This window comes from Capricornis sumatraensis, chromosome 16, assembly GCF_032405125.1.
Source record: "Capricornis sumatraensis isolate serow.1 chromosome 16, serow.2, whole genome shotgun sequence".
In the NCBI taxonomy this organism is placed as follows: Eukaryota; Metazoa; Chordata; class Mammalia; order Artiodactyla; family Bovidae; genus Capricornis; species Capricornis sumatraensis.
Genome location: NC_091084.1, coordinates 68,048,320 through 68,074,947, shown reverse-complemented (window position 1 = coordinate 68,074,947; position 26,628 = coordinate 68,048,320).

Here is a 26,628-nt window from a genome sequence, read left to right as displayed (position 1 = left end):
CCTTCTTGGGGCTTCCCTGTGGCTCAGACAGGATCTGCCTGCAGTGCAGGAGAGCTTGGTTCTATCCCTGGTTTGGGAAGAGTCCCTGGATAAGGCAACGGCTAGCCACTCCAGCATTCTTGCCTGGAAAACTCCTTGGACAGAGGAGCCTGACAGCCTACAGTCCTTGGGATCGCAAAGAGAGTACACCTTCTACCATGACTTGAGTTGCTATGGAGGCAACCAAGGACATCAATCCTCATTCACAAACATCTATGGGACAGGCTAGATTGGAAAGCTCTTTTATTGTATTTTCTGTGTGTAATATATGAAGGAATGTTGGAAGATCTGGAGAAACCAGAATCAGAGTCCTGGTAGCTGAGTCAGCTACATATGCCCTAAAAGGAACCCACATATGAGTTCCCACTGGAGGGTGTTGATCAGGAATAAACAACAAAAACAAACCAATTTAGTCTTTATGACACCCCGAATGAGGTTATTAGCATGATCTAAATGACAAGGAACAAGTCTGCCTTAGGCTTTATGCTAGAAAATGATACACTATGTAAACCCAGATCCTCAAATCTCCAGAACTTGTCTTCACAATCACTGCACTATATTGTCCCCCAGGCAAAGGATTCCAGGCAAGTGAAAAATTACACGGAAAAGGCAGGACAAGAATCTCACTCAGAAAACATCTGTTCCCTTCAGTTTTTGCTCCTCTGTGGAATACAGGTGCTGGGAGAATTTTCCATTCTCCAGCTGCCCTTGCCACCAAGTTTCCCTCTGGTATCACAAATCATGCTAGAATGCTAGCTTATCCAGGACTACTTTGTCCCTGCTGAATGTTCTTTGTCTTTACAAGGAATGCTTATCATTAATGCAGAAATTCAATTACTGCTTGGATTTATTAATTTGTTTGATACATAGCACATACCATTCAGAGCTATGCACAAGATGAAATCACCATATCTGACAAAGGGGGACAGTTTACATGTTCAGCCTAGACATAAACTAAGCTGACTCAGGCCCAGCAGTCTTGTATTATAGCCTCTAGAGTGTGGTGCTAATCACTTGACCCGTTCTTTACATGTAGGCAATGTCAATGGAGACAAATACCATGGCTGCAGGAACGGAGGCTGGGGCAGGAAATGTCCTTCCAGAGGCTGCCTCGCTCGTATTTGGCAAATGAAACAGAACTGGCCTTGCCCAGCACTTGATTTGGAGATCCCCTCCCCACCCACAGAGGAAGCTGAGCCTCTGCCCAATGAGATTTATGAAAGCTATATTGTTTAATTTCCAAAGAACAGGTTGACATAGTCATTATCTCACAAATTAGTCCAAAAATAAGAATTCTGACTCTAAGTTGCCTTTAGATTTATTTACGACCTTCCTTGTGTACCAGCCTCTGAAATTCTCACTGTAGCCCATGGAGCATTCCTGTCTGAAGTCCTGGTACAGACAAACTGTGGAATATACTGAGTCATCAAGAGAGTGCAATTAATTAGTATCAGACACAGTTGTCTGGGGCCGTAGCACCCAGAGTCATTTAGGTAGAAGTACTACAGTGAGGAGGGAGAAAAAAAAAAAAGTAAATCATAGAGTCAGAGATACCTCGGTCCAAATATCTGTTCTGCTACTTACTTGCTGTGAGACTTTTGGCAAGTCACTTGCTATTTTTCTCAGAAACTAGTGATAGAATCTCGGAGAAGGCGATGGCACCCCACTCCAGTACTCTTGCCTGGAAAATCCCATGGGTGGAGGAGCCTGGTGGGCTGCAGTCCATGGGGTCTCGAAGAGTCGGACATGACTGAGCGACTTCACTTTCACTTTTCACTTTCATGCATTGGAGAAGGAAATGGCAACCCACTCCAGTGTTCTTGCCTGGAGAATCCCAGGGACGGGGGAGCCTGGTGGACTGCCATCTCTGCGGTCGTACAGAGTCGGACACGACTGAAGCGACTTAGCAGCAGCAGCAGCAGTGATAGAATCTACTCTGGATGGCGTGTGTTAGGATTTGAGATGGTCATGGACAAGCCCTCGATTATTCATGTGATAATGATTCCACAAGGAACCATCAAGAGCTACCATGGAAAGGAGACATAAATCTGAAGTCGAGGAGATTGGCCAGAGATGCGAAACAAAGACCGTAAATCGATGAACAAAACAGTAATAAACCAACAACAATTCACAGAAAGGGAGGGGCAGTCATTTTATGCACTGTTCATGGGGAGGCTTATATTAAAGGGGTCCAGTTGCCTTCTAGAGTCACCGGTGTTCTATCTCTACCAAGATGTCATCCATGAATTCTGACCACTCTTGAGTCCTGCCAGCTCACTCAGGCCCTGGCAGTAGCTGTAGAGTTGGTCTTTCTCCTCTAGAAAGTAGAAACCCTTTATTACTCTGAAACTGTAAAAAGCAAAAGGCACAGTAAAGATGCCTCTCTTCTCAAAGAATTTTCCTGTTAAGTTTCTGAGGTTTTAGTCATAGCTTAAACTGATGCCTGCTCTAATTGGATTTGATATTTTCCAAATTTTTTTCTGGGTCAAAATATATCATTTTATGCTCCCATGGCATAACTCATACTTGTGTCTAGGTCAAAGGCTTTTTTCTTCTTTCTATTTATATCTGTACAAGAACTTGATTGTAGTGTAACTCCTATTACACAGCAATCTTTACTTGTACCTCTGTCCATCCACATGACTGTAAATTCCTTGAGGGCAGAGACTGGATTTTATTTTTCGCTGAAGACCTACTCTGCTTTGTAGGAAAAAAAACAGCTGTGCAATAATGTGATTACTGTTACATGAGTGGATGCTATGAACCAACACAGGGCAATGTTGTGAATAGCGTAATTTATGTCCCAATTTCCTTTCCAAGCTAAATATTTAAAATTACCTTGGGGAAAAGGCACTCACCAGATAATGTGAAACCATCACCAACTTGATCATTAGTATCAAGTTAAGCTTTGAGAATTAAAATTGTGCTTGCAAGAAGATAAAATACTGCAGTTTCCACAAGCAGAGTTTTACAATACATTTATAATGGAATGTTTCATCTGAATTACCTAGAAATATCTGAACTGAATGCTGACTATCAAGCATTTCCATCCAAAATGATTTTTTGCGGTTGTAGTTTCCCTTACTAGTCCCACTGGTAAGTAACAACTCAATCTCCAGCAAGACTGTACAATTCCAACCTGCTCTAAGGCTACACATTGCCTCCCTGACCAAAGCCAATCAGCTTACAATTATATGTCAATCAACCATGAGGTTCATTCATGTCCCATGGAATTCTCCACACCAGGATCCTGGAGTGGGCAGCCATTCCCTTCTCCAGGGGATCTTCCAAACCTAGGGATAAAACCCAGGTCTCCCACATCACAGGAGGATTCTTTACCAGCTGAGCCACAGGAAAGCCCAAGAATGCTGGAGTGGGTAGCCTATCCCTTCTCCAGCAGATCTTCCCAACCCCAGGATCTCCTGCATTGCAGGCAGATTCTTTACCAGCTGAGCTACCAGGTTATCTCAATGTAATAATAGCTATCATTTACTAGGTGAATATGATCCTGTCTATTCATTATATGACATGGATTATCTGTTTTTCTTTAAAACTACCCTCTGAAAGAACATTGCTTATATCCCCATTTTATAGCTAAAGAAACTGAAACCCAAAGAGGCTATGTCACTGATCCAACAGACATATGAATGTATTCATCCTATGTCATCCACCACAGCTGAGATGGAGGAGAAAGACATCGAGGGCATGCCTGAGTGACAATGGCCTGGTGACCACCTTCTTTTCTTTTTACAGGAATTCTCTCAGTTATGGGCTTCTCTGGTGGCACTAGTGGTAAAGAACCTGTCTGCCAATGCAGGGGACATGAGAGATGTGGGTTCAATCCCTGGATTGTAAAGATTCTCCGGAGGAGGGCATGGCAACTCACTCCAGTATTCTTGCCTGGAGAATCCCATGGGCAGAGGAGACTGGCAGGCTACAGTCCATGGGGTCACAAAAGAGTCAGACATGACTGAAGCAACTTAGCATGCACACACACTCTCAGCTAGGCATTTGATATCACTTGGTTATGACAATCTATCTTTGAATTTGCATATCTGATGAATCAGTGGCGCATCATTAGTTATCACTGCATCTGTCTATGAACACCATAAGGAACAAAGTTTCATAATTTTCAAATTTCCCAGGAGGACTGTAAGAGAAATACACCAGAGAGAAACACAGTGTAAAACATATAAATCTCCAGACCACTTTGCAGAGACACTACTCATGGACAATCAGAGAAGGAAAGTCATACTCACAATGGAAAGAAAGTGATACTTTACACCTAGTCCATCTATTTTTATGTGTATGAGCATCATCGTTATTTCTGAGTTGGTACATTACAGTTTGCTAGCATTAAAGTGATCATCTTTGATACTGAGTGAAGTTGGTTGTTGCTCTGAGAATGATGATGGCTGCACCTGGTTGTAGTAATCTTATCTTTGTACAGAAAGGTGACACTGATGACCCACAGTGAATTTCAATGGTACTTTGCTTTCTTAGTTTTAAAAATGACTCTTCCATGATCTATGAGCAATTCTTAAGAGACTGCCAGGCACCTACAACTAAGAGAACAAAAAGGAGCTAACGGGATAGAACCTGAAAACGTCTCAATTCACCCAAACTCTGATAATACAGTTTTCAAGAGGTAAATGTTGCAGAAAGGAAGAAAAAGATGGAGGGAAATCAAATCAGTTGTATAGAATATATATATATATATATATATATATATATATATATATATATATATCTTTGTATTATCACCCGAGAAACCCCTTATTCTAATTTGCCCTTATCACCATACCTTGTTTTACTGTACTTTGCTTTATTGTGCTTTGCAGATATTGAGGTTTTGTTTTGCCTTTTTTTTTAAACTAACTTCTTTGTTGCAACTCTGCACTGAACATTTGATCAGTGCCATTCTTCCAACAGCATTTGCTCACTTTGTGTTTCTGTCTCATATTTTGGTAATTCTTGGACTATTTTAAGCTTTTACATTATTATTGTATTTGTCATGGGGATCTGTGATCTTTGGCGTTACTACTGTAATTGTTCTGGGGCACCATGAACCAAGTCCACATAAAGCGGTAAGCTTGATGGCAAAATGATGTGGGTGTTCTGACAGTTCCACTGACTGCCTGTTCCATTTCCTCTCTCCCTTTCCTCAGGCCTGTCTATTCTGTGAGACACAATATTGAAATTAAACCAATTTATAACCCCACAATGGCCACTAAGTGTTCAAGTGAAAGGAAGATTGATTCTCTTTAAATCAAAAACTAGAAATGATTAACTGTAATGAGGAAGGAATATTAAAAGCTAAGATAGTCTGAAAGCTAGGCCTCTTTTACCAAACCATTAGCCAAGCTATGAATGTAAAGAAAAAGTTCTTGAGAAAAATGGAACGTGCTGCTTCAGTGAACAAATGACATCCGTTCCTAAGTCCATGGATCAAGAAGTCATTTAGACCTTCAAGCCTTACTATGTAAGAAATATATTTCATAAGGCTATGGCTACCATAGACAGAGGTTCCTCTGATGGATCTGGGAAAAGTCAATTGAAAACCTCCTGGAAAGGATTCACTATTCTAGATTCCATTTAGAACATTTGTAATTCCTGGAAGAGGTTCAAATATCAAGATTAACAGGAGTTTGGAAAAATATAATAAAGCCCAGCTCTCACAGATAACTTTAAAGTGCTCAAGATTTCAGTAGAGGAAGTAACTACAGAGGTGGTAAAAATAGAAAGAAAGCTAGAATTAGAAGTAGAGACTGAGGATGTGACTGAACTGCTGTAATCTCATGATAAAACTTGAGGGGATGATGAGTTGCTTCTTATAGATGAATGAAGAAAGTGGTTTCTTGAGATGAAATCTCCTGGAGAATACTATTGAACTGGCAACAACATCTTTATAATACTACATAAACTTAGTTGATAAAATCAGCAGAGTGTGAGAAGACTGGCCACAATTACTAAAGAAGTTCCACTGTGGGTAAAATACTGTCAAACAGCATTGCCTGCTACAGAGAACTCTTGGGAGTGGAAGAGGCAATCAAACTTCATTGCAGCCAACTTCATTTTTTCACCTCAACCTTTAGCCTTCACCACCCTCAGTCAGTAGCATTGACATTGAGGCAAGTCCCTCCACCAGCAAAGAAACTGCACCTCACTGAAGGCTCAGATGATGGCTAGCACACTTTTGCAAAGAAGTATTTTTAAATTAAGGTATGTACATTGCTTTTCTTAGCTATAATAGGGTGGTACACTCAATAGCTTTTATGTATAGTATAAACAGAGCTTTTATATGCACTGAGAAATCCAGAGATTCATGCGACTCATTTTATTAGGATATTTGCTTAACTGCAGTCAGTGATCTAGAAGCAGTATGTCCAAGGTATGCCAGTATTTTTCTTTTTCGGCAAGTATTCATCCTGTACTTGAAAAATGTAACAGAAAGTGATCTGAGAAGTCTCCAAACATAACCCTAAATTCTGTCCCTAATTCAAGAGCCCGTTTCTGGCTTAACTTAGTTCACAGGACAAAACACTTATAGGTAATGTTTCTCTCACCTTTTAGATAAGCACTCATCACACGTCAACAGTTAGTATCCCCCTTTATGCCTCCCTGGCCTCGTAGACGCTGCTCCTGGTCTTCCTAACAGTGTCTCCCAACCTTAGATGATCTCTTCGAGCTCATCTGATTCCTTTGATCTACAGTCCACTCACAGAGATAGAGCTAGGGCATAATGAAATTAAAACAAAAAATCATGTAGATGCCCAGTGTCAAAATAAGCCCAGGAGGTAATCAATGAGTTGTGTGATGTCAAAGTCATTAGTTAGGTATCAGAAGGACATAGATATCAGTGGGGTGCACAAAATTGAAAGGCCAAGTCATGGAATATGAGACAACAGAAAATGTTAACCCAAGGAAGAGATTCTGGCAAGATAAAGATTTTGCCAAATAATGCTTAATTAATAACAACATTAACACATACCATTTATTAGATGCCTATTAGGGGCCAGGCACTATTAAACTTTTCACATAGTTATGTGATTTAATGTCTTCACTAGCTCTTTGAGAGAGGAATCATATTAATTTCATAAATGAAGAAAGTGAAATTCAGAGAGAAGGGGAAGCTTGCCCAAGGTCATACAGCCATTAAATGAGAATGATAGAAATCAATCCGAACTCTATCAAATTTGAAAGCCGGTTACTCTTAACACCATACAAAATCCCTTTCTTATATATTATACTACCAAGTATAATGTGTGGCCTTTTAAAGATATATCAGAGGGTTTTTCAGACAATGTTTCAGCCCATCTTAAAGGTTCATACCCTTTGGCTTAGCTGAACACTTGGTCCAGCTCCCTACAACCAGTTTAGTTCTTTTAGTAACTGTATTTTTTGGCTTTCAGTTCTTTATTCAGATCCTAAACCCAAATCCATATCTACATTCGCCAATGTCATTTGCTTAGAGCTGTGGGTCATTCCCTTTTCTCATTTCCTGGCTCCCTTCAGAATCTTTATAGTGTGTTATTTCTGGACCAGTTGCTCCCTGTGACAGTGCGGAAAGACTCAGAGCATCTGCCAACTTCCTGCCAGATGGCTGAACTCTAGTGAATGGCCGCTGACCTACAGACTACACTGAATGCTTTTCTGCTTAATGCAGAAACTCTAGCAGAATGTCACATGGTGCAAGTCTGGGATTTAACTCAACTCAAGGAAATGTTAAAATCTCAGTAATAATGATGGTGATGATAACGCCCAAGTACTCTGAGTACTTACTATAGATCAGCCCAGCTTCAAGCACTTTAGAAGCATCATTTAATAATCTTCATAACAAGTGATAGAAGAAGGTACGACTACTAGCCTTGCTTTACAAGTGAAGAAACTGAGGCCTAGAGAAAATTATCCAAGTTCAAAAAGCTGGAAAATAACAAAGCAGAGTTTCCTGCACCATGTTCTGGTAAGGAAAAGTTTGGGATATATTTTTTTCCACAAAAAGAAGCTAAAACCCAAAACATCAATCAGGAGGAAAAAAAGGCCCATCATGGAAGCCTTGTTGAGGATGGATCATTAACATTAGGAAAGAAAAGTGACAACTAGCTCATATAAAGCTCCTTCTTTGTGCCATTGACACCTATCCAGTCACAAAATCTCACAATAACTATTTGAGATAAACCTTAACTCTAATTAAAAGAAGAAATTTATATTTGTGAGATCAGTATGTTCTACAAGGATACATTGGTAAAATACCAGACAGTCACAGCCATGGTAATGCTGTGTAACAAACCAGACCATAACTTACTCACTTAAAACAACTATAATTTCCTTAGCTCACATTTTTCAAATTGACACTCTGGCTTGATTTCACTGGGCAATTTCTCCTTTCTTCCTGGGATTCCTCATGCATCTGAGGTCAGTTTTGGGTCAAGCAGGCAGTTTTGCAGATTTTCATTAGGCTCTTTCACCTCTGTAACTCAGCTGGAACAACATCTCTAGATAACAGTTATATGCAAGGACTCTTCAGAATACTGCTTAGAAATGATATCATGCTTTCTAACACTTTGTTAGCCAAAGCAAGTCACAAGGCCAGCTCAGATTCAGTGGTTGGAAAATAGATGAACAGGGCTGCAATTTCATATTTCAAAGACCACAGGTCTATGAAAGCAAGAACAATGACTGTCAGTTTTGTAATCATACACTGCGAATCAAACCCAGTTCTAACTCCAGAGTCCTTACTACTATAAACTATCTCCAATACAAAATTCAAGTTTGCCAACCCTTAAATTAGAACATTCAGGAAGTACACTTCCCTTTTCTCTCCCCTATTTTAAATATTTCACTCCACTCTCTTTTTGGGTACATGGTTTCTAAGGAGCAGTCACATGTTATTCTGTTCTACACTTCTCCGTAAAACGCCTCCCCTACTCTGACCCTGGCTTCTTTCAAAATCTTTTATCTTTGATTTTCTGCACCTGAATATGGTATGCCTGGGTATAATTCATTGGGGTTTGATTTTTTCTGTTTTTGTTTGGCATTTATCAGGCTTGGTGTTCTCTGAGATTCCTGAATCTGTGGCTTGGTGTCTGACATCAATTTGGGAAATTTTTCAGTCATTATTACTTCAAACATTTTTTTTTCTTCTGGTATTTCCATTACATATGCTATAACTTTCGTAGTTGTCTCACAGTTCTTGGATATTCCTTTTTTTGTTTTGAGTGATTTTTTTTCTTTGCTAAAATGCACCTAAAAAAATTTATGTTTCTACTGACATATCTTAAAACATTGAGATTCTTTTCTAAGCCATGACCAGTCTACTATGAGTCCATCAAATCCATTTTCATTTGTATTTCAATGCTTTTGATCTGTAGCATTTTTGATTCTTAAAATTTCCATCTCTCTACATGAATTATCTGTCTGTTCTTGCACATGATCTACTTTTTCATTAGAGCCCTTAACATATTAACCATCATTGTTTTAAATTTCCAGTCCGATAATTTCAACATCCCTGCCATATCTGAGTCTGGTTCTGATGCTTGCTCTGTCTCTTCAAGCAGCATTGTTCACCTTTCTAGCATGTCTTATAATTTTTTGTTGAAAGCAGGACATGACAAAATGGGCTAAAAACAAACAAACAAACAAAAAAACCTCCAGTGAATAAAGCTTTAGTGATATGGCAGCAGCAACGTATTGGGGCAGGATGTGCGGGGTGGGGCAAAGGAAAAACATCCTATAGTTCTACAATTAGGCTTGTCTTTGAACCCTGGGAATGTGAAGTCACCTGCTCTAATCAGGTGCAACAGGGTGACAAGGAAGGGAAATTTCTTCCCCCAGATCAGTTAGGCTCTGATAGAATCCTAATAGGTTAGGTTTCTTATAAAATTGTTTCTCTTGAGGGAAAACTTTGTTAAGAAAAGCAGAATTCTCTGGCATATTTCAAAACAGTTCCTTTTCCTCTCCCCCTACCAGACTCATCAGGGACTTTCCCTCCAATATTCACTATGAAATACCAGTAGAATTCCTAGCCGTAAAACCCACAAAAGTGTGGAGCCTCTCCTCTGACCATCTCCCTTGAGAAGTTTAACTCTCAAACTTCTCCATATGGAGCCTCCAGCAATTTGTCAACTACAGTTTAGGTTTGCCTACCCCACACTAGTCCCTCAAGAAGTTTCTGCTCTCAGGTTTCTTATCTGGTAAGTTGTAATTCTCTGTTACTTCTTTGTCTAATTTTAGGGAGCAGTGACTTGTCCTGTGACTTCACATCTCTGAAAGATCTAAGAAGAGTTAAGTGTTCAGTTCATTCAGCTTCTTACTTGTTAGAACAGAGGGATAACTCCCCAAGGTCTTTACATGCCTGCAAGACCAGAAACCAGAAGTCCTGGATCAGAACCTTGAAGTTATCTTTTCAATGATCATGTTCCTAGTATATACAAGTACTTAGTGAGCTGGATTTACCTTTCAGTTGACTTCTTATAGGACCCAAAAGAAGGTAGAAGGTGAGGGCTATGAAGATAACAGCTGCTTCAAGGAAGACTGCAAGTTTGCATGAATGAATCTGAAAAGTGTTTTCAATGGACTCTGCATGCTTTTTGAAGCAATCACCTGCCTCTAGAGAAAGTGTAACGATACTAAAGGCAAGTTTTCCTAATGGGGACTTATTTTGGGTCATGATTAAGATGCTCTTTGGATAATAAATCGTAGGACTAAAATGGTATATTCAGTAGGGACCCAAGAAAAACAAAATTCCTTGAGGCTTACACAATGAAGAAGCAAAAAATCTCATGGGGTGTCTGGTTTCTCTCATCCTGTGTTAAGCATTGAGCTAAACTTCCTCATTTATACTCATCATTTTAACTTATTCTTCATGTTCATAAAAAGCCACACTTAGACAAGAGACATCCCAAGAACCCAACTGACTGACTGACATCTGAGTTTAAGATGGTTGTGTGTGTGTGCTCAATCATGTCTGACTCTTTGTGACCTCATGGACTGTAGCCAGGCAGGCTCCTATGTCCATGGGATTTACCAGGCAAGAATACTGGAGTGAGTTTCTATTTCCTCCTCCAGGGAATCTTCCTGACCCAGGGATGAAACTCACATTTCCTCTGTCTCCTGCATGGACAGGTGGATTCTCTAACACTAGCACCACCTGGAAAGCTGGTTAAAATCCTCCAATATTTCTATGGTTTGAAATACTTTAACTTGGACCATCTGTTGCTTCCGTATCACCCAGAAATATTTCCTCAGCCTTTTCATAAAAAGAAGGAAAGCAGCAAGCTAATTTTGTTTGGTACATTTCCATTTTATTATTTTTAAAGAATTATTAGTTATGGTTTAACTGTAGAATTTTTAAAAGGGAAAGTCAGGCTATGAGAAAACAATCTCTTGAAATTCAGATAAAAATGTAATGAATGAAAGACTTGAAAAAAATCAGCTAGCCAAGGAAATAACTTGGTTTACATCTAAGCTTGCTTTTCTCTTGTTTGTGGAAAGCCTCCTTTCAGTTCAGTTCAGTCACTCAGTCGTGTCCGACTCTTTGTGATCCCATGAATCACAGCACGCCAGGCCTCCCTGTCCATCACCAACTCCTGGAATTCACACAAACTCACATCCATCGAGTCAGTGATGCCATCCAGGCATCTCGTCCTCTTTCATCCCCTTCTTCTCCTGCCCCCCATCCCTCCCAGCATCAAAGTCTTTTCCAATGAGTCAACTGTTCGCATGAGGTGGCCAAAGTACTGGAGTTTCAGCTTCAGCATCATTCCTTCCAAAGAAATCCCAGGGTTGATCTCCTTCAGAATGGACTGGTTGGATCTCCTTGCAGTCCAAGGGACTCTGAAGAGTCTTCTCCAACACCACAGTTCAAAAGCATCCATTCTTTGGTGCTCAGCCTTCTTCACAGTCCAACTCTCACATCCATACATGACTACTGGAAAAACCATAGCCTTGACTAGATGGATCTTAGTCGGCAAAGTAATGTCTCTGCTTTTGAATATGCTATCTAGGTTGGTCATAACTTTTCTTCCAAGGAGTAAGCATCTTTTAATTTCATGGCTGCAATCACCATCTGCAGTGATTTTGGAGCCCAAAAAAATAAAGTCTGACACTGTTTCTACTGTTTCCCCATCTATTTCCCATGAAGTGATGGGACCGGATGCCATGATCTTCATTTCCTGAATGTTGAGCTTTAAGCCAACTATTTCACTCTCCTCTTTCACTTTCATCAAGAGGCTTTTTAGTTCCTCTTCACTTTCTGCCATAAGGGTGGTGTCATCTGCATATCTGAGGTGATTGATATTTCTCCTGGCAATCTTGATTCTAGCTTGTGTTTCTTCCAGTCCAGCATTTCTCATGAAGTACTCTGAATAGAAGTTAAATAAGCAGGGTGACAATATACAGCCTTGACGTACTCCTTTTCCTATTTGGAACCAGTCTGTTGTTCCATGTCCAGTTCGAACTGTTGCTTCCTGACCTGCATACAGATTTCTCAAGAGGCAGGTCAGGTGCTCTGGTATTCCCATATCTTTCAGAATTTTCCACAGTTTATTGTGATCCACACTGTCAAAGGCTTTGGCATAGTCAATAAAGCAGAAATAGGTGGTTTTCTGGAACTCTCTTGCTTTTACCATGATCCAGCAGATATTGGCAATTTGATCTCTGGTTCCTCTGCCTTTTCTAAAATCAGCTTGAACATCAGGAATTTCATGGTTCACGTATTGCTGAAGCCTGCCTTGGAGAATTTTGAGCATTACTTTACTAGTATGTGAGATGAGTGCAATTGTGTGGTAGTTTGAGCATTCTTTTGCATTGCCTTTCTTTGGGATTGGAATGAAAACTGACCTTTTCCAGTCCTGTGGCCACTGCTGAGTTTTCCCAATTTGCTGGCATATTGAGTGCAGCCCTTTCACAGCATCATCTTTCAGGATTTGAAACAGCTCAACTGGAATTCCATCACCTCCACTAGCTTTGTTCGTAGTGATGCTTTCTAAGGCTCACTTGACTTCACAATCCAGGATGTCTGGCTCCAGGTGAGTGTTCACACCATCATGATTATCTTGGTCATGAAGCTCTTTTTTGTACAGTTCTTCTGTATATTCTTGCCACCTCTTCTTAATATCTTCTACTTCTGTTAGGTCCATACAATTTCTGTCCTTTATTGAGCTCATCTTTGCATGAAATGTTCCCGTGGTATCTAATTTTCTTGAAGAAATCTCTAGTCTTTCTCATTCTGTTGTTTTCCTCTATTTCTTTGCATTGATAGCTGAAGAAGGCTTTCTTATCTCTCCTTCCTATTCTTTGGAACTCTGCATTCAGATGCTTATATCTTTCCTTTTCTCCTTCGCTTTTCGCTTCTCTTCTTTTCATAGCTACAAATACTTCTAGAGCTAGCTAAATCTCTGATTTAAACTGGTCCCACAGCTTCACAGCAGGCCAAAAAAAGACCTTAAAATATATCCAATATATCTACAGTTGGGGAGTAGACCAAGATGTGAGCTCCTGAGCCAAAATCATTATGAGTAATTAAGAAGTCTGCTTGAAATAATTAACCCCATTCAGCAACAAGGCTTGAATGTTAGGGTGAAGGACTGGGCTTCTGGTTCAAATCTGGACCATGTTTGTCAACTTCTCTTGGGCAATGCTCCCTACTACCCCTCCCCAAACTCCCTTTGCCCTATCATGCAATACATCAGTGAAATTACTGAATCCCTGGCAACCAAGTCATTCTGCTATGAGATACCACTGTAAATGCTGGCTCCAAGAGGGAAAAAAGGGTTTTCCTCTGGCAAAGAGGATGTTACAGCAGTGTTACCTGAAGCCTTGAGCAACCCAGAGTTGGGTGAGCCAAACTAGAACAAAAACCAAGTGGATGTGGACCACAATCAGCAGACTATCAACTAACAATTCAATAGAAAAAAGGCAGCAGCAGCTATTTTCAGAGCAAGCATCATGTCACCAGCTGTAGAATACACTGGTTAGGAAGTCAGATGCAGCTCCCACAATGTCCGGGTTTGAATTAATTCAGCCTCTTGTGAAAGATACACAATTTAGCCAAGTTACTTCACCTTCCTGTGCTGTAAAATATAATAGCTGTAACTACTTCATAGGGTTTTGTGAGACCAAAATGCATACATTTCAAGAAAGTGTATATAATAGGGCCTGGTCCACTGTAAGCATTCAATAAATGTTAGCTATTAGGGGTAGCAATTGCTCTGAAAATATATACAGGACAACTGTGCTCTCCAACATATCGTGGAACTCTTGGAATGCATAAACTGCTGTTGGCATCAGGAGCACAGACAGGTTACCAATGTGAGACCCTTTGGGATCCTCAGGGATTTTGGAAGGATGTATTTCCTGGAAATAAGTTTACTCCTTTGAAATATCAAAATCGAGGGTACTATTAGAAAGGTGAAAACCTGAGACACAGCAATTAATCCTTTGTAACGATTCTGTTATTGTTGTAATTATGTATACAAGAGGAATAGTTCACAAGCTCCTGGATTACCTTCGATTTTAAAGACTAAATTTTAGTATCCTAAGTCATGCATTATTAGTCACTTAAGCCTGCAAGACAGCACTTAGTCCGAGGTCTGATCCATTTCAAGAATCCAGCAAATGCCTTTGAATAAATGAAAAACAAGCTCACTAGCCCTCTGCTGTGCAAGGTAAGGCTCAGAATTCACAACACCTGTGAAATCTAGATATTTCATTTTTAATGCTATTCATGTCCTGGTATAATATACCAATATGTTGAAATACATGCATTTGTTCAAGGTGTAAATAAAAGTGCTATTTATTAATTTGCTACTTCTTCCTCGCTGTTTTTATGATGGCACAGTGATAGGGATTTGGATTTTTATTCTAACCCGGCACCATCTCAAATTCATAATATTTTATGAATCAGTTTCTCTAGAAGTAATAGCCCACTTACTATATGCAAGAAGGGCATTCACTTACTCCTTTCCCCCCTCACCCAATTCCCAGGGTAACTTCCATTTCTTATCCATGCAAGAGTGACAACAGCAAGTCTAAACCAATTTGTTATTCAATTCTTGATTAGATATCCAGGGACATTAGTGTTTACAAATGTCCAGGCTTGTAAATGGGATGCTTAATCTCCTGTGCTGCTGGGATGCCTGATTGACTGGAAGATTAGTGGCTTTTATTCCTAAAGTGTTTGTGCGGTCCAGGCAAAGCTTCGCTAGGAGAGTCATCATCTCTATAATGAGCAGTCTGGAATGGTGCCCTGGTCTGTGCCCTGGCTCTGTGTTTACCCACAGCTGCCTTCTCCCAGTTGAGGGGTCAGTGATCCTGTATTTTCACTGGCTTAGCCCAAACTAGATGCAGCTGAAGCTCCAAGTTCCTAAAGCACAACTTAAGAAAATGTCTTATTGTTTAGGCTCCATGCTGCTTGGAGAACATGCAAGTCTTCACAACCTTGATTAGTGATGGCAGGTGGAATGGGTTTAACCCATAGCTTCAGGGTTCCACCCCCACCCATCTTTTGATTATTCCTCAATCTGGAGGGAGAGGGGGTGAGGATGGCCCTGGCTACTTTCCGCTGATAAGGAGTATAGACCCAACAAGGGCTTGAAAAACTGAAACTAGCTAGCATTTGTTTGAGAGTATTTTCTTGTTTCAAATTCACACTTTGATCTCAATAAATAAATACTGCCTCTGAGCCAGCTGTCAAGGTGCTCACAGACCCAAGATTGGTAACAAACCCCAAAGATATACCTTTGGGGCTGAAAGAATGCCAGACGTGGTTAATTTTTAGTTTGAATTTTTAGCAGTTTTATCAAAGACACAGTCAAGAAGGGGTTTTTGGTGTCTCAGCTTCTTATGTGTTTCATATCTCAATCATTATCCATTTGGTTGAAACACTTAGGTATTAAATATGGAAGAGACATAGGCTGGGAAAATTATGGTTTCTTCAATATCCTAACCAAGTAGAATCTTGACAGGGGGATAGATGCCAAGAGTTGTTTTGTTTGTTTTAAATATGAAGATTCAGTATCAGAGAGAACAAAGTTCCAGCTCAGGTGAGAGAAAGACAGAGGACAGGTGATCAGCCTTATTGATAGGTTACATCTTAAGGCAGCAAAGTTAGGGATGGTTGAAAAACTGGCCAGCACAACCAAGGGGTGAGCATGATCAAGTACAGGAAGTGATTTTTGACGATAGGTACATTGCTAGAAATACACCTACTTTTGCCAAAGTAGGAAAAATCTACTCACCAAGTTGTCCCTGCAAGCCTGGAGGGTTAGAAACAAAGGCCTAACAAAAGAAAAGCTCACTCTTATAACTTAGGAAGTTACTTCAATTGCCTTCCAAAGAGTTTGACTTTACCAAAAGCCACCACTGCAGCAAGCCCCCTCACCTTATTTCTCGCAGTTTCTGAGAAGCAACTTGAGATCTGTTTCGGTTCACTTGCCCCAAGAGAAGTCACCTTCAGGGTCTAGAACAGTGCAAGTCTGGGCGACCTTGTTCCAGGTTTTTGTGCAGCATGGCTTCCATTTCCAATCTATATCTCATAAGGACCAGTCCAGCAAGGACGGAACCAGTCTTCCGCATGTTTATCCTCCAAGATTTCAGTCTAGAGGGGGTCACAATCTCTTCCTTTAAAAGCTTCATTCAAAAGGTTTTGCTATGAGTCTGAAATTAGGGATCCAGTCACAGCAGAAGCCAGCCATTCCCAGGAACCACCAAAGTTGGCTAGGTGGGAACTGCCATTCACTAGAATTTCTGTGGCTTCAAAAAGCAATTCTCTATCCTTAAGTTCAAAAACCCCAAAATACTTAAAATGGAGGACCAAAACTTTTTTTTAAAAAACCTGCCTTTTTCGCAGGAGCTCCAGAGCTGAAGTGCCTGTGAAAAAGAGTGAAACGCAGGCACAAACCTCAAGCTGGTCTCCCGAAGTCCATGGGCTCTGGGTATTTATGGGATCAGGAATGAAGAGGCCCAGCATTCTCAGGGAGGCATGGGCGGTGTGGGGAAAGGTGATGGGGAACAGGTGCTGGGGAATCGCTGTGCTGTACAGGCATAACTAGGCTACAGGCCTCCAGACCTTCACAAAGTTAGGGGCAGACATGCGCAGGTCCAGTTGAGGGGTTGGTGGTCCTATCCCATTCCATAGGCTCATCCTAAAATAGACACAGCTGATTTCAAGTTCCTGGAGAACAACTCCAGCAAACATCTCAATGCTTAGGCTCACTACAACTTGGAGGAAGCCTGTCTTAAAAATCACCTTGAGCAGTGACAGCAGGTGAAATAGATGTGACTCATTACCCATGGGTTCAATTTGAGAATCAAATCAGAAACAAGGCTGTTATCCTTGACTTTTAAGGTCAGGGGGCATTTGATTCCTCATGACTTTTTTCCTTTAAAGTATTTTTTTATTGAAGTATAATTGACTTATAATGTTGTTTTAGTTCCAGGTATACAGGAAAGTGATTCTGATATGTGTGTGTGTGGAGAAAAGGAAATACATAGCCATCTGAATGCAGAGTTCCAAAAAATAGCACAGAAAGATAAAAAAGACTCAATGTAAAGAAATAGAGGAAAACAATAGAATGAGAAAGACCAGAGATCTCTCCAAGAAAATTAGAGACACCAAGGAAATACTTCATGCAAAGATGGTCTCAATAAAGGCTAGAAATTATATGGACCTAATGGGAAGCAAAAGATATTAGAAAGAGGTAGCAAAAATACACAGAAGAACTGTACAAAAAAATCTTAATGACCTGGATAACCATGATGGTGATAACCACCTAGAGCCAGACATCCTGGAATGAGAAGTCAAGTGGGCCTTAGAAAGCATCACTACCAACAACGGTGGGGAGGTGATGGAATTCCAGCTGACCTGTTTCAAATCCTAAAGATGAGACTGCTGAAGTGTTGCATTCAATATGCCAGTATGTGAACCAAGAACTTCCAGATGTACAAGCTGGATTTAGAAAAGGCAGAGGAACCAGAGATCAAATTGCCAACATCCCTTGAATCATAGAAAAAGCAAGAGAGTTCCAGAAAAACATCTGCTTCATTGACTACGCTAAAGCCTTTGACTGTGTGAGTGAAGTGAAAGTCGCTCTGTCATGTACTACTCTTTGAGACCCCATGGACTATATAGTCCATGGAATTCTCCAGGCCAGAATACTGGAGTGGGTAGCTAATCCCTTCTCCAGGGAATCTTCTCAACACCGGGATCAAACCCAGGTCTCCCACATTACAGGTGGATTCTTTACTAGCTGAGTCACAACTGTATGGATCACAACAAACTGGAAAATTCCTAAAGAGATGGGAATACCAGACCAAATTACTGTCTCCTGAGAAATCTGTATGCAGGTCAAGAAGCAACAGTTAGAACTGGAAATGGAACAATGGACTGGTTCCAAATTGGGAAAGGAATACATCAAGGCCGTATATTGTCACCGTGCTTATTTAACGTATATGCACAAGGGTGGTGTCATCTGCATGTCTGAGGTTATTGATATTTCTCCTAGCAATCTTTATTCCAGCTTGTGATTCATCCAGTCCAGCATTTAGCATTAACCTCAGATATGCAGATGACACCACCCTTGTGACAGAAAGTGAGGAGGCACTAAAGAGTCTCTTGATAAAGGTGAAAGAGGAGAGTGAAAAAGCTGGCTTAAAACTCAACATTCAAAAAACTATTATCATGGCATGTTGTCGCATCACTTCATGGCAAATAGATGGATAAACAATGGAAACAGTGACAGACTTTATTTTCTTGGGTTCCAAAATCACTGCAGATGGTGACTGAAGCCATGAAATTAAAAGACACTTGCTTCTTGGAAGAAAACCTATGACCAACCTAGACAGCATATTAGAAAGGAGAGACCACTTTGCCAACAAATATCTGTATTGCCAAAGCTATGGTTTTTCCAGTAGTCATGTACAGACCATAAAGAAAGTTGAGTGCCCAAGAATTGATGCTTTTGAACTGTGGTGTTGGAGAAGACTCTTCAGAGACCCTTGGACAGCAAGGAGATCAAATCAGTCAGTCCTAAAGGAAATAAGTCCTAAATATTCATTTGAAGGCTGATGCTAAAGCTGAAGCTCCAATACTTTGGCCACCTGATGTGAAAAGCTGACTCTTTGTAAAATATCCTGATGCTGGGAAAGATTGAGGGCAGGAGGAGAAGGGGCCAACAGAGGACAAGATGGCTGGATGGTATCACCAACTCAATGGACATGAGTTTGAGCAAACCCCGAAAGATACTGATGGACAGGGAAGCCTGGTTTGCTACAGTTCATGGGGTGGAAAAGAGTCAGACACCACTGAGAGACTGAACAACAACAAATATACCATATCCTCTGGTGAGCAGAGCTGTGTCAAGGGGAGTATCTAGAGGTGGTTGTGTCCTCAGGAAGACTTTAGGCAGCCTGTCTGCTAATGAGTGGGACTGTGGTCCCACCTTGTTGGTTGTTTGGCCCTAGGTGTCCCAGCATGAGAACTTACTGGCTATTGAGTAGCTGTTGGGTGAGGCCAAGTCTTGGTAATGATTACCCAAGCAATAGTTCTGCCTCCAGCAAGAGTTCAAGAAGATGAGCACTCCCTGATATTTCTTCCACAAACTTTTATGACCCCAGAGAGACCCACAGCCACTCCCTGTCTCCCCAGGAGACCCTCCAAGACCAGCAGGTAGGGCTGCCCCAGGCTGCTATGGAGTCACTGCTTTGGTCCTGGGTCCTAGTGTGCATGAGAACTTGTATGCACCCTCTGAGAGTGAAGTGTCTGTTTCCCCTAGTCCTGTGGTGCTCCTGTAGTCAGGTACTTCTGGCCTTCAAAGTCAAATGCTCTGGGAGTTCCTCCTCCTGAGGCCAGACCACGAGACTGGGAAGTGTGACATGGGGCTGAGAACTCTCACTCATGCAAGATGGAGCAGATATTTATATAATATTATATATATAACATATATAATATAATATATAATAATAATTATGTCTGTGATCTAATTACTCCCCAGTTTTGGGGTCACTCTTCTGGGGGGTTGGTGTGGGATTTGATTGTATCATGAGCACATCCCTCGTACTGTCTCATTTTGCTTCATCTTTATGTCTTTGGATTTCCCTGATGGCTCAGACTATAAAGCATCTGCCTACAATGCAGGAGACCCAGGCTCAGTCCGTGGGTCGAGAAGATCCCCTGGAGAAGGAAATTGCAACCCACTCCAGTACTCTTGTCTGGAAAATCCGATGGATGGAGGAGCCTGATGGGCTACAGTCCATGGGATCGCAAAGAGTCGGATAGGACTGAGCGATTTCATTTTCTTTTTTTATGTCTTCAGATGTAGAATATCTTTTTTGTAGATTCCATTCTTTTTATTGACAGTGGTCCAGTAATTAATTGTAATTTTATGGTTCTTGTGAGAGAGGTGAGCTCAAGGTCCTTCTACTCCACCATCTTGTCTATGCACATACTGATATCTTCATGTTCTTTCTGTGAGCAAGTTATCATACATGCAAGCTGAGGCCTCCTCGGTTCAGTTCAGCCACTCAGTCACGTCTGACTCTTTGTGACCCCATGGACTGCAGCACAACAGGCTCCCCTGTCCATCACCAACTCCTGGAGCCTGCTCAAAGTCATGCCTCTTATTTATCTTGCTATTCTATTGGCCTTATTATTTTCCTGCATTGCTTACCTCTATTGAATTCCTAAGTTCTTCCATTTCTCAGAGATAATATCAAATCTCTTAAATACCTACTTGGAGTTTTTTGTTTTCTTTCTCTACTTGGACTTTTATAAGTTTACTGCACGATTCAGAAGTTCAGTTCAGTTGCTCAGTCATGTCTGACTCTGTGACCCCATAGACTGCAGCACGCCAGGCTTCCCTGTCTATCACCAACTCCCGGAGCTTGCTCACACTCATGTCTATTGAGCCATCCAACCAGCTCATCCTCTGTTGTCCCCTTCTCCTCCTGCCTTCAATCTTCCCAGCCTTAGGTTCTTTTCCAAAGAGTCAGGTCTTCGCATAGGTGGCCAAAGTATTGGAGCTTCAGATGCTAATGCTGAAACATGGGCTGACCTTTGTGGCCAATGGGAAGCTGTTTATGATCAAAGATACTTAGGCAAAGCGATGGCAAATGTGAGCTTCCTTGCCCCTCTCTGACCTGACAACCATTCGCCAACCTGAAAGCTCTGTCAATTGTTGCTATACAACCATCTCTCTTTTTCATGGTGAGCTATCACGCTGTCAAATGAACCAGGTTCATCTTGCCCCAACACACAGCAAACCAAAATGCCCAGCTGATCTCTCAGGGCTACACATATTCAGATGTCATGATGACTCCTCCATGGATGACTTCAGCCCTGACCACATTGCCAGAGTTCCAGCGTCGAAGATTATTTTCCAATTTGCTGCCAAATACTTCCAGGATCTTCCCCAGGGAGAAGGCTTGTGAAGTGACTCATTGGTGGTGAGTCATTGGTCTATGTTTCTCTAATGAATGAATCTGATCTATTAAATGGCTTAAGAATGGGGGGCTTAATCTCTTTCTCCTCTCCACCCCGACTGGAGGGAGACAATTACCTATGTCTCCCGAAAATTCAACTTTGCTTCAGGTGGGCAAGTTCAGAAATGCAGGGTAGGTCTCAGCAAACTAACTTTAGCTCAAACTAAGACAAATCCTCCAACCTAACCACTATTGAAAATCAGAAAATAGCTGGGTTTCCATTCTCTTGACTCCTTTGCCTTATTTCCTATTGAGTGAGAAATCAGTCTAGGAAATAACATGCTACTTTGTAATCTATTGCTGTATAACAAATCATCTAGAATTTGATAGCTTAAAATAAAAACAATCATATTTTTGGCTTGTAAATTTACAATTTGGGCAGAGTTTGGCAGAATAGGCTCATCATGATCCCATGAAGCATCAGCAGCCCAACTGGTCTGGAGGATATGATTTCAACATGGCTATCAAGTTGCTGGGGGTGTCAGCTGGGAGTTCATCTGGGGCTGTTGGCCAAGGGCCACTCCCTAGGGCTGGTTAGGCTTCCTCACAGCATGATCAGTTTCAAAAGCAAGTATTCAAAGAGGCTCAAATGGAAGCTGCATGAATTCTTATCAACCAGCCTGAGAAGGCTCAGAATTTTACTCTACAGCATTTTATGATCAACCAAATCTCTAAGGCAAGCCCAGATTCAAGAGGAGAAATGCCATCTTTCAATAACAGGCAAAGTAAAATAATGTGCACCCATGGTTAATCTATCACAGATGCTATTGATTGAACTTCCTCTAGAAGTCTGATGCCCTGAAAGGTACAACTATACAAAAACAAACATATAAGAAAACAGAAATCATAGTCCAGCTTCCTAGTGTTTCTGGAAAGTTTAAGAGACCAAAAAATATAAAAAGTCTGTTTCTAAATCCCAATAGTCTTCAGCTTTATGGATACTGACTAATTCATTAATAAATTCTGGAACCAAAAAGAATTAAATGTTCCAGGGTCTCATCAGACATCAATATAAAACTGATTTCTGTCCTAAATGCTTTATCACCTGATTTCCCACGTCTAAATTGTTCCTAAGCAAAACTGTAACCAGAATGATTTAAAAGTTGTGTCTCAAGTGCTTAGTATTTTTCCATTCATTTACTGTCCTTTCCAAAATCCATTAGGGGAAAGAAAAAATGACACCTAAACTTGAGGATGCCAGTTCAGTTACCTAAATTGAAGAGGCTGAACCAGGTCATCAAAAGATTCTCTGAATTCCTACTTTCTTATAACTTCAGCTAACTCCAGCATTATTTTATATATATATATAAAATCACCAGACATTAAACAGAGTTAGAAAGAGTAGGTCATCCCCTCCCAATGTGGGATAGAGGGATGCTCTGAGTTAAAACTACTACTATTTGTCTATTTTGTTATTAAAAACACTCACTACCATTGGCCATAAATTTAGAGATGCATGTGTGAGGTTTATAAAGGTTATAAATAGTTGAAGATCCACTGGGTCTTCTTTTAATAGATTTTTGAGATTCAAGGTGAGTCATTATCTCAAATATCTTTTGTTGTGGGAAAGAGGAAAGATGTGGATGTTTATTCTTTAGGTTCATTAAGTGCAGGAATACAAAACTTGGCCATGTGAAGTTTACATAGTCACTAGAGGAAGATTCTGTTCAATGTCAGCTTTCTAACTGTAGAAAGAAATATTTTTCCAAGGAGAAATCACAAGATCTGTTTGGGAGCTCTAAAGCCATCTTGAGACATTGCTCAAGTTCTTTACTACTTAAAAATGTTAGGATTCAAAGGTCTCAGTCTTTTCCCCACTTTTATTAGGGATGTACTTTTTACATAAAAGAACTTTAACATTCATCAACTGCCAACTATACCAACTAAGAACCAAGAAAAATTAAAATGTTATAACACTTCACTGTTTATTTCATTTAAAAGCAGAATTAGCAATATATAGAATAATGAAGGGGCTGGTGCAGGCAGTATGCATTGCAGGCATATTCTTGATTTTTTTTTTTAATAATAATGCTGGAGTTAGCTGAAGTTATAAGAAAGTAGGAGTTGAGAGAATCTTTTGATGACCTGGTTCAGCCTCTTCAATTAAAGTAATTGAACTGGCATCCTCAAGTTTAGGGTGTCATTTTTTCTTTCCCCTAATGGATTTTGGAAAGGACAGTAAATGAATGGAAAAATACTAAGCACTTGAGACACAACTTTTAAATCATTCTGGTTACAGTTTTGCTTAGGAACAACTTAGACGTGGGTGGCTCAGACAATAAAGAATATGCCTGCAATGCAGGAGATATGGGTTCAATCCCTGCCTCAGGAAGATTGCCTGGAGAAGAGAATGGCTACCCTCTTCAGTATTCTTACCTGGAAAATCCCATGAGCAGAGGAGCCTGGCGGTCTCCAGTCCAGAGGGTAGCAAAGAGTTGAACGGGACTGAGCAACTAAGCACACACACAATATAGCTGTAAATAAGTAAAAAAAAAAGAAAAAAATTTACTTGGTCACAGTTTTATCCTTTATTCAGGAAATACAGAAAATAGAGCAGCATGAATGTGTAACTAGCACACTGCAACAGGAGGATGGAGTAGCAAAATCTTGACTGTGATAAATGACTCTTGTTCCAAAACAGATAAAATGGGAGGAAAAGAAAAGAAAGAAGAGGAAGATTTACATTGAGAATTAAAATGTATATTAAATAAAAATAAGGGGCAAGAAATGAAATGTTGATTGGTTAAATGAAAGGAAATAGCTACTTTAAGTTTTAGGAGAATGAATTCTCAGAATATTTTGGAAGGATAAAAGGTTTATGACTGGGACAGGACACATGAAGGGACTTCTGGGGTGACTGACAAGGTACCCTGAACTGAACTGGATTGTGATTTCAAGTGTGTTTACCTTAGAGTACTGGATTAAGCTAGATATATGTTTGTGCGATCTTTTGAATCTTTATCTCCTTTTATTGAAAAAAAAAATCTAAAACAAACAAAAAAAAGAATAGTTGAAGAATTATATACTTGCATTTTTAAAAAATTACACCTACAGGTAGCTTACAGATTTTTCAAAAATTAGTAAGGAAATAATATGTAGAACTGAATGACAACAAAAATACCTTATAAATTTTAAAAATCAAATAATGTGGCAAGTTTAAAGGGAAATGTATAACTTTGGACAGTCATTCTAGAAAAGAGGAAAAGCAAACCATTCATAGTTAAATTATCATATCGAAAGAAAAAAAAAGGAAAAACCTGGAGAATGGAGAAAGAGTAATAAAATGAGAAATTTAACAAGAAAAATATACAGCATAGAAGAAAGTGAACTGGCAAGGCAATCCAGATTAAAAAATAATATAAAACTAAGCAATCATGCCGATTAACAGAGGCCCTAATTACACACCAGATGGGCTGCCGTCTATGGGTCGCACAGAGTCGGACACGACTGAAGCGACTTAGCAGCAGCAGCAGATATTAAGAGATGATAAAATAATATTATAAACATCTTTATGTAAAAATCTTGACAGCATATACAAAATGACAAATTCCTAGAAAACAATAATGTACTAAAATTGAGTCAAGAAGAAATAAAATATTTGAATAGTCCTACACAGTTGAAGGAAACATAGTTAATAACTTTTAAAAAATTCTTTTTTTTTCCCCACAAAGGTAACACCAAGGCTAGAGATCTTTATAAGGGAGTTCTACAAAATATTCAGAGTTTTACATGACTTTCAGAAAAGAAAAAGAGTAACGCTTGAATTATTCCATAAAGTATACATGCTGCTGCTGCTAAGTTGCTTCAGTCGTGTCCGACTCTGTGCAACCCCATAGATGGCAGCCCACCAGGCTCCCCCGTCCCTGAGATTCTCTAAGCAAGAATACTTAGTGGGTTGCCATTTCCTTCTCCAATGCATGAAAGTGAAAAGTGAAAGTGAAGTCGCTTAGTCGAGTCCGACTCTTAGTGACCCCAGGGACTGCAGCCCACCAGGCTCCTCCATCCATGGGATTTTCCAGGCAAGAGTACTGGAGTGGGTTGCCATTGCCGTCTCTGAAAGTATACATGATCTTACATTAAAGCCAATAATACATTAGGAGAAATTCAAAATTTAGGCCAATCTCACTCATAAATATGGATGTGAAAATATTAAAATATTAGCAAGCTAAACATATTGATGTAAGAAAAACAGAAAACATTACAACAACATGATTTTATCCCAAAAATGTAAGGTTCATACAATACTGGGAATACTTTCAGGTACTTTACCAGAGTAAACTGTTGATGGGGAAACTCATGTAACCTGCTAAATACATATATTGAAATTTTTCTAGACAAAAATTAAAAACCTATTCAATCTTAAAGAAAAAACTTCCTAAGGAGCTAGAAATTAGTTCTACAAAATCAATATACAAAGCGGTAAAATGTAATAAAGCATTGTCTATTATTGCAAGACAAGGATATCCAGTATTACAGCTTCTATTAACAGGTACTCTTGTAATAAAGATATTCAGTTCAGTTCAGTTCAGTCACTCAGTCGTGTCCAACTCTTTGCAACCCCATGAATCGCAGCACGCCAGGCCTCCCTGTCCATCACCAACTCCCAGAGCTTACTCAAACTCACGACCATCGAGTCGGTGATGCCATCCAGCCATCTCATTCTCTGTCGTCGCCTTCTCCTCCTGCCTCCAAACCCTCCCAGCATCAGAGTCTTTTCCAATGAGTCAAATCTTCACATGAGTTGGCCAAAGTACTGGAGTTTCAGCTTCAGCATCATTCTTTCCAAAGAACACCCAGGACTGATTTCCTTTAGAATGGACTGGTTGGATCTCCTTGCAGTCCAAGGGACTCTCAAGAGTCTTCTCCAACACCACAGTTCAAAAGCATCAATTCTTTGGCACTCAACTTTCTTCACAGTCCAACTCTCACATCCATACATAACCACAGGTAAAACCATAGCCTTGATTAGACGGACCTTTGTTGACAAAGCAATGTCTATGCTTTTGAATATGCTATCTAGGTTGGTCATAACTTTCCTTCCAAGGAGTAAGTGTCTTTGAATTTCATGGCTACAGTCACCATCTGCAGTGATTTGGGAGCCCAAAAAAAATA